Here is a 9,075-nt window from a genome sequence, read left to right as displayed (position 1 = left end):
ATGTGTAACATTAACTAGAGCAGTCTATTGATTGTACCCCGATTTAATGTGTAACATTAACTAGAGCAGTCTATTGATTGTGCCCCAATTTAATGTGTAACATTAACTAGAGCAGTCTATTGATTGTGCCCCGATTTAATGTGTAACATTAACTAGAGCAGTCTATTGATTGTGCCCCGATTTAATGTGTAATATTAACTAGAGCGGTCTATTGATTGTGCCCCAATTTAATGTGTAACATTAACTAGAGCGGTCTACTGATTGTGCCCTGATTTAATGTGTAACATTAACTAGGGCGGTCTATGGATTGTGCCCTGATTGTGTAACATTAACTAGAGCGGTCTATGGATTGTGCCCCGATTTAATAATGTGTAACATTAACTAGAGCGGTCTATGGATTGTGCCCCGATTTAATGTGTAACATTATCTAGCGCGGTCTTTTGATTGTGCCCCGATTTAATGTGTAACATTAACTAGCGCGGTCTATGGATTGTGGCCTGATTTAATGTGTAACATTATCTAGCGCGGTCTATGGATTGTGCCCTGATTTTCTAGAACTTTGTTTTAATATAGCAGTACATTCTGGGGAGGTATCAGGTACAAGTACAGGTATATATCTACAGGGACTGATGGAATCTAATATGTAGAAATATGTGGTTTACATAAATGATAGCACACCGGAAAAGAGATTTTAGATAAAAATGTAGATCCTGTTGACCTTTAATAAAGGTCAAGCTTATCTACTCTAGTTGATTATAGGAATTTAAATTGTCTGTGTCGCATTCCAATATTTACATGCAGTGTCTACACTTTGCTTGTGATCTTTGAACAAGATCAATATCCTATGGAATGTAAAGGTGATGTATCTGTTGTACACCAACATTTGAGAAGTCCTATGAATGTTTAGGTGTTAAAAAGCTAGCTGCTCTGTTTTCTCAAAAGGTCCAAGAGGCCTGAAGATGCTTACCAGATTGTAGTGTTCTGTCTCTTCACAATCTTCTAGCATTACATTTCAGCAAGCTTCTGCCTAAATGTAATAACTCTAGGCTACTTGGTTTATCAAATAAATCATTTTAGTTTTAACATTCAAGTACTGCACAATGTATTGTAAAGTACCAACTAGTGGTCCCAAGGGTGCTACAAAATACTCGACCTTCATTACAAGATGTTAATTAGGTGCCTCATATGTTATTTCATTTTGCCTGCCGGTGCCCTGCCTTTTTTTCAAAAAATCTGAATCAACATTTCCCAGGAATACTTGTTTCCAACAATTTCTTTAATTTACTAGTGGTTCTTGGGAAGAAGTCAGATGAACAACATATGGCAACAACTTGCAAAAGCTCACCTGGCCCTAAATTCTTGCACCATATAAAGGATGGGGCAAGGTGTCTGTGGCAGCTGCTGGTTTTATCATACATAATATATTACACATTACTAAGCTGTGATGTTTAAGGCTTTCTGCTTCAGTGATTTAACAATATTGTGTAGCGGTTTGCACACATTTATTATGCAATTGCCCGAAACAGGTGACAAAGAATGGTGGAAGTAGCTTTTTAGCCCACCATCATCTGATGATGATGGTGGGCTAAAAAGTCCTTAAACAATTCTTGTTATCGGTATTTCTCAATAAGTACCAGAGGGATCTTTCTCAAATTGTATATGCAGGTTCCCCTTGGTCCTTAGCTGTGCAGGGCAACTTTTGAGACTGATCGGATAAACAACATGGCCGACAGGCAGCCATCTTGGATTTTGATAGTGAAAGTTTGTTATCGCTATTTCTCAAGAAGTACCAGAGGGATCTTTCTCAAATTGTATATGTAGGTTCCCCTTGGTCATAAGCTGTGCATGGGCAACTTTTGAGACAGATCGGATAAACACCATGGCCGACAGGCAGCCATCTTGGATTTTGATAGTGAAAGTTTGTTATCGCTATTTCTCAAGAAGTGCTGGAGGGATCTTTCTCAAATTTTATATGTAGGTTCCCCTTGGCCCTTAGCTATGCAGGGCAACTTTTGAGACAGATCGGATAAACGCAATGGCCGACAGGCAGCCATCTTGGATTTTGATATTGAAAGTTTGTTATCGGTATTTCTCAAATTTTAAATGTAGGTTCCCCTTGGTCATAAGCTGTGCATGTGCAACTTTTGAGACAGATCGGATAAACACAATGGCCGACAGGCAGCCATCTTGGATTTTGATGGTGAAAGTTTGTTATCGCTATTTCTCAAGAAGTGCTGGAGGGATCTTTCTCAAATTGTATATGTAGGTTCCCCTCGTTGTGCATGTTATATTTTGAGACTGATCATAAAAACAAAATGGATTAAAAGAAGAGCTAAACACATCTTTCTCATATTGCAATGATAGATTCTATTTCTTTCACATTAAGTACTGTACTAGTAAATATGTGAAATGACAAACTCATTTTGCAGGTTGGCTTTCATACACATCAGTATTAAGTTTAGATCAAAAGTTACCTCAAGGTGCATATACTGTTAACATGACTCGATCAAACAGATTAGAGGAAAGAAGAGAAAAGATTGAACAGACAAAGAACTAATGAAGATGGCACAAAGGTGGGCGCCAAGATCCCTCTGGGATCTCTTGTTTTATATAGTAAACAATTTTCACTCTTTAAGCATTATAATATTATCTAGTAAACATACATCACACCATATCCATCAGCAGCGCTTGTTGTAATCAGATTCAGTGGAACTATTTATTCAATTTGTGGGGAAGTGATCTTGCATCAAAGATTTGTTACTTTTACACAAGATTTAGCTTTAGAAACAAGTTTGATGTCAATTACTCATCTGTCCTAGGCAAGAAATGAAGAATGTCTCGGCCAATCAAAGGCCAGGGTGAGAAACATGGGAACATTAAGCAGGGATCTTGAACAAAAACCTTTGTGGTCAGTTGAGTATCTTTGCAGCCCTTCTTGAGAAGAAGTAAAAAATGTACTAGCCAATGAGAGGCCAGGGCTGCCACCTCAGATTTTCAGATCAGCAAGAATAGTAATTATACTTAGTGGTGACCTTAAAAAGAATACTTGCAAAGTCTGAAGCCCATTCCTTCTGTATTTTTTGAAATGAATAAAAAATGTCTCTGCCTATCAGAGGCCAGAACAGTCATATTTGATTTTTAGATCAGCATGAAAAGTAACAAGTCTTGGTCAGGAATTCTTCAGGCACATTTGTTTCCATTCCAGAGTCAATCCAGTGGTTCTTGAGAAAAAGTTGAAATGTTCTATAGATATTGTTTTACTAAGATGGATAGCAATACAGTAACTTTCATCCATGATCAATCATGTGGGCTAATAAAGCTGTTTCTGTCGTATTGGCTGCAGGTTCCAAATATTAGGAAAATGAAGGAATGATAAGATTTCATTGAAACCAATAACGTAAATAATTCCATGATCACATTTGCTGTGCTTTATACTTTCTATTAGGTTTCTTGCTGAAGTCTGATGCTCAGGAAAATTCAAGCGTATGTAATGATTATGGCTTCTGCAAACTTAAAGGCTGAATATTTTTAAAGAATTTTTGGATTGAGATGAAACCTGCTTTAAGTAACATATATACTTACTACCACAGTTCCTAGCCCAAAGCCAATACAAAACACTGCATCAATGTCTAGTGAGGCCACCGAGATCTGATCATTAATCAGATTGATAATACCACAGCAAATATATTGCATTTTATTTTCATGATAAAATTACAATCAGCTATCGACATTCTACCAAAGGAGTAGGAGGTGACATATCCACTTCCAAGGTATTCCTGTGTAAAATGATCATTGCTATCCATTATGTCGTGTCTAAGAGAAGAGGACCTATGTGCTGTTAGAAGTACTCTTGGTTTCCTCCTAGTCCTGGCCTAGTCTAAGCGTGTGTATGGTGTAGTTACATACACTATACAATTTACCACCCTGTGAGTACCATACAAAAGTGTTGTCAGGTAAAGTGTCACACTGTTAGCCGAGTAAACATAATTCCCTCCTCAGTCAGCAGGTTCCTATATCGTATCTCCTTGGAATGTGATAAGACCTCCAACTTTAAACTACTTAAAAGTTCAGTACAAACATGATATACTTTAATTGTACTTAATGTTTTTCTTTAATTTCAAGTGGATCTTAACCTGAGTATGAATTTGGTTGTCTATGGTGTCTTATCTAAATCTGTAAGTGTTTAACAGTAATGACATTAACTGTATCCACTCTAAAACACATTATCTATAGTAATCTAGGAAGCCAATCCATCAATATTTTCAGTTGCAGTATGTCTGGAGAGGAAACTTTTTAAATTGGAGTCGACATTTCTATATGGTAATACCAAAATCATAATCTAAAAACACCTACTTCACAGTTTGGAGATTTATCTCCAGTGTTCGGTGCCACACGCATAAATTCATAGAGAACAAACATCTCATATATAGTTTTTACAATGTCTCTTTAATCTGTATAAAAGCATTATTGTGACAAAAAGTTACCTTGAAACTTACTGCAATTTGTTTTCTGAAAATAGTAAATTCTTATTTCGGCCTATAAACCTGAAAAATAAGAGATCTGTTAAAATTTATCAAATTTTAATAAAACAGATAATATAGGCATTTATCATATGAGACATATATCACATAATTCATAATTTAAAAAAAGAGCCAATTTTCTTTAAGTTTGAAGTAGTCAAACTTCAAGGTAAATCACTGTCACAGTTTCTTGTATCACAATCCAATCAAAATCTGACCCCACACAATGTGACCTTTGACCTCTGCTACTGTTCTCCTACATTTGTGGTCTGTCAATATAAGTTCATGTCTTAATGTCTTTCGCTTGAACTTCAAAAAGGAGGTAAACGCAGATTTCTCATCTCTGAGGATTCTGTGTGAATTTCATTAAAAGGTAAGACAAAGTTGAACTCCTACTGACAGTGTGAGGACTGAAGCAGCCTGACAATAAAGGTTACACTGTGGGTAATGTAATCTTAATGTGGATGTAAGTATCACAGTCATTAAACAGGGGAGGTAACCCGGTACATATGTACAAATATTGCAAAGTAATAACAACAACTCAACAAACATACAAAACCATAACAACCAGTAATTAACAGTGTAAAACAGCTCCCTTTGTGGGGGAAATATAGAGAACAAGAGGCCCAAGGGCCTTTGCGGTCACCTGAGTTATATCATAGGTACTGGTAGCTTTATTTTATTGTTTAGATGTGATGTGGAAATCAGCATGTAAACTAAGTGAAATACAATACTTGTCATGTCATCAAAGGATGAGAATTTGAAAATATTGGTAAATGTTCCCTTTGGGGCCCCGCCCTAGCCCCTGGGGATGGGGCAGGAATCCCAATTTTACAAAGTAATACTCTCATTCACCAAAGACGATTCTGACTAAGTTTTAGTAATTTTCTGCTGAAAATGGATAAAATATATACCCAAAAGTGTTATTTCCCTATATAAACTATAGTAAACTTTACCCCCTCCCCAAGGGAGAACGGATAGCTCGAGGGTCCTGAAATTTACAATTTTGGTAAATCCCCTGATGATCTTTCTTTCCATGTAGAGAAAATGAGTGTAGTACCTCTGAGTCTGGAGAAGAAGATTTTTGAAATATTGATCAATTTTCCCTTTGGGGCCCCGCCCTGGCCCCAGGGGTTGGGGTAGGAATCTCAATTTTACAATTTGAAACCATCTTCAGCCAAGGATAATTCTCACGAAGTAAAAATAATTTCCTACAGAAAGTTGTCAAAATATACACAAAAGTGTTATTTCTCTATATAAACTATAGTAAACTTTACCCCCTCCCCAAGGCAGAACGAATAGCTGGGGGGTCCTGAAATTTACAATTTAAGTAAAGCCCCTGATGATCTTTCTTTCCATGTAGAGAAAATGAGTGTAGTACCTCTGAATCTGGAGAAGAAGAGTTTTGAAATATTGGTTAATTTTTCCCTTTGGGGCCCCACCCTGGCCCCAGGGGTTGGGGCAGGAATTCCAATTTTACAATTTGGTAGCTTCATCTACCAAGGATGATTCTGACCAAGTTTGAAAAAAATCCATCCACTGGTTCTTGAGAAGAAGTTGAAAATGTAAAAAGTTTACACACGACGGACGACGCACGACGGACGGAAAGCGATTAGAATAGGTCACTTGAGCAAAGCTCAGGTGACCTAATAAATAATGCAGATTTGTCACTTTAGAAATCAATTCAATCTATATATTTGTACAGGGCATTTCTCTTAATGTCATGTGACATTTGTCACAGGAAAATTTAATATTTTGTAAAATGTGACGTGAAACACTGATTATCTGTGAAAGTTAGAACTGTGGGTCACAGTATAAATAGAAATGTGAGTCACAGTGCAAACAGAATTGGGAGTCACAGTATAAATAGAACTGTGAGTCACAGTATAAATAGAAATGCGAGTCACAGTGCAAATAGAATTACGAGTCACAGTATAAATAGAACTGTGAGTCACAGTATATATAGAACTGTGAGTCACAGTATGAATAGAACTGTGAGTCACAGTTTAAATAGAACAGTGAGTCGAGGTATAAATAGAACAGTGGGTCACAGTATATACAGAACTGTGAGTCACAGTATATACACTTCTAGAACTGTGATTCAAAGTGTATACAGAACTGTGGGTGACAGTATATATAGAACTTTGGGTCACAGTATATAACGACCTGTGAGTGACAGTATAAATAGAACTGTGAGTCACAGTATATACACTTATAGAACTGTGATTCAAAGTATATACAGAACTGTGGGTCACAGTATATATAGAACTGTGAGTCACAGTACATACAGAACTGTGAGTCACAGTATATACAGAACTGTGAGTCACAGTATATACAGAACTGTGAGTCACAGTATATATAGAACTGTGAGTCACAGTATATAAATGTATATAACTATGAGTCGCAGTATATATAGAACTGTGAGTCACAGTTTGAATAGAACTGAGTCACAGTATATACACTTATAGAACTGTAAGTCACAGTATATACAGAACTGTGACTCACAGGATATATAGAACTGTGAGTCACAGTATGAATAGAACTGTGAGTCACAGTATATACATTTATAGAACTGTGAGTCACAGTTTGAATAGAACTGAATCACAGTATATACACTTATAGAACTGTAAGTCACAGTATATACAGAACTGTGGGTCACAGTATATACAGATCTGTGAGTCACAGTATATACAGAACTGTGAGTCACAGAATATATAGAATGTGAGTCACAGTATATACAGAACTGTGACTCACAGTATATATAGAACTGTGAGTCACAGTATATACATGTATATAACTATGAGTCACAGTATATACAGAACTGTGAGTCACGGTATATATAGAAGTGTGAGACCTAGTATATACAGAACTGTGAGTCACAGTATATATAGAACTGTGAGTCACAGTATATACAGAATAGTGAGTCACAGTATATACATTTATAGAACTGTGAGTCACAGTATATACATTTATAGAACTGTGAGTCACAGTTTGAATAGAACAAGGCGTTCAAGTAAAAATAGAACTGTGAGTCACAGTATATACATTTATAGAACTGTGAGTCACAGTATATACAGAACGGTGAGTCACAGTATATATAGAACTGTGAGTCACAGTTTGAATAGAACAAGGCGTTCAAGTAAAAATAGAACTGCGAGTCACAGTATATACATTTATAGAACTGTGAGTCACAATATAAACAGACCTTTGAGTCACAGTATATATAGAACTGTGAGTCACAGTATATACAAAACTGTGAGTCATAGTATATACAGAACTGTGAGTCACAGTATATACAGAACTGTGAGTCATAGTATATACAGAATTGTGAGTCACAGTATATACAGAACTGTGAGTCACAGTATATACAGAACTGTGAGTCATAGTATATACAGAATTGTGAGTCACAGTATATACAGAACTGTGAGTCACAGTATATACAGAACTGTGAGTCATAGTATATACAGAATTGTGAGTCACAGTATATACAGAACTGTGAGTCACAGTATATACAGAACTGTGAGTCATAGTATATACAGAATTGTGAGTCACAGTATATATAGAACTGTGAATCACTGAGTAAATAGAACAGAGAGTCACAGATGAATAGAACTGTGAGTCAGAGTATATATAGAACTGTGAGTCATAGTATATATATAACTGTGAGTCACAGTATGAATAGAACTGTGAGTCAGAGTATATATAGAACTGTGAGTCACAGTATATACAGTTATAGATCTGTGAGTCACAGTTTGAATAGAACAAGGCGTTCAAATAAAAATAGAACTGCGAGTCACAGTATATACATTTATAGAACTGTGAGTCACAGTATATACAGAACAGTGAGTCACAGTATATATAGAACTGTGAGTCACAGTATATATAGAACTGCGAGTCACAGTATATACATTTATAGAACTGTGAGTCACAGTATATACAGAACTGTGAGTCACAGTATATACAGAACTGTGAGTCATAGTATATATAGAACTGTGAGTCACAGTATATACAGAACTGTGAGTCACAGTATATACAGAACTGTGAGTCACAGTATATACAGAACTGTGAGTCACAGTATATACAGAACTGTGAGTCACAGTATATACAGAACTGTGAGTCACAGTATATACAGAACTGTGAGTCACAGTATATACAGAACTGTGAGTCACAGTATATACAGAACTGTGAGTCACAGTATATACAGAACTGTGAGTCACAGTATATACAGAACTGTGAGTCACAGTATATACAGAACTGTGAGTCACAGTATATACAGAACTGTGAGTCACAGTATATACAGAACTGTGAGTCACAGTATATACAGAACTGTGAGTCACAGTATATACAGAACTGTGAGTCACAGTATATACAGAACTGTGAGTCACAGTATATACAGAACTGTGAGTCACAGTATATACAGAACTGTGAGTCACAGTATATACAGAACTGTGAGTCACAGTATATATAGAACTGTGAGTCACAGTGTAAATAGAACTGTGAGTCCATGTAAAAATAGAAATGTGAGTCCATGTATGAATGGAACCATGTATATATA

This window comes from Mizuhopecten yessoensis, unplaced genomic scaffold (genome assembly GCF_002113885.1).
Source record: "Mizuhopecten yessoensis strain PY_sf001 unplaced genomic scaffold, ASM211388v2 scaffold9425, whole genome shotgun sequence".
NCBI classification, from domain to species: domain Eukaryota; kingdom Metazoa; phylum Mollusca; class Bivalvia; order Pectinida; family Pectinidae; genus Mizuhopecten; species Mizuhopecten yessoensis.
Note: the sequence above shows the minus strand (reverse complement) of the source record.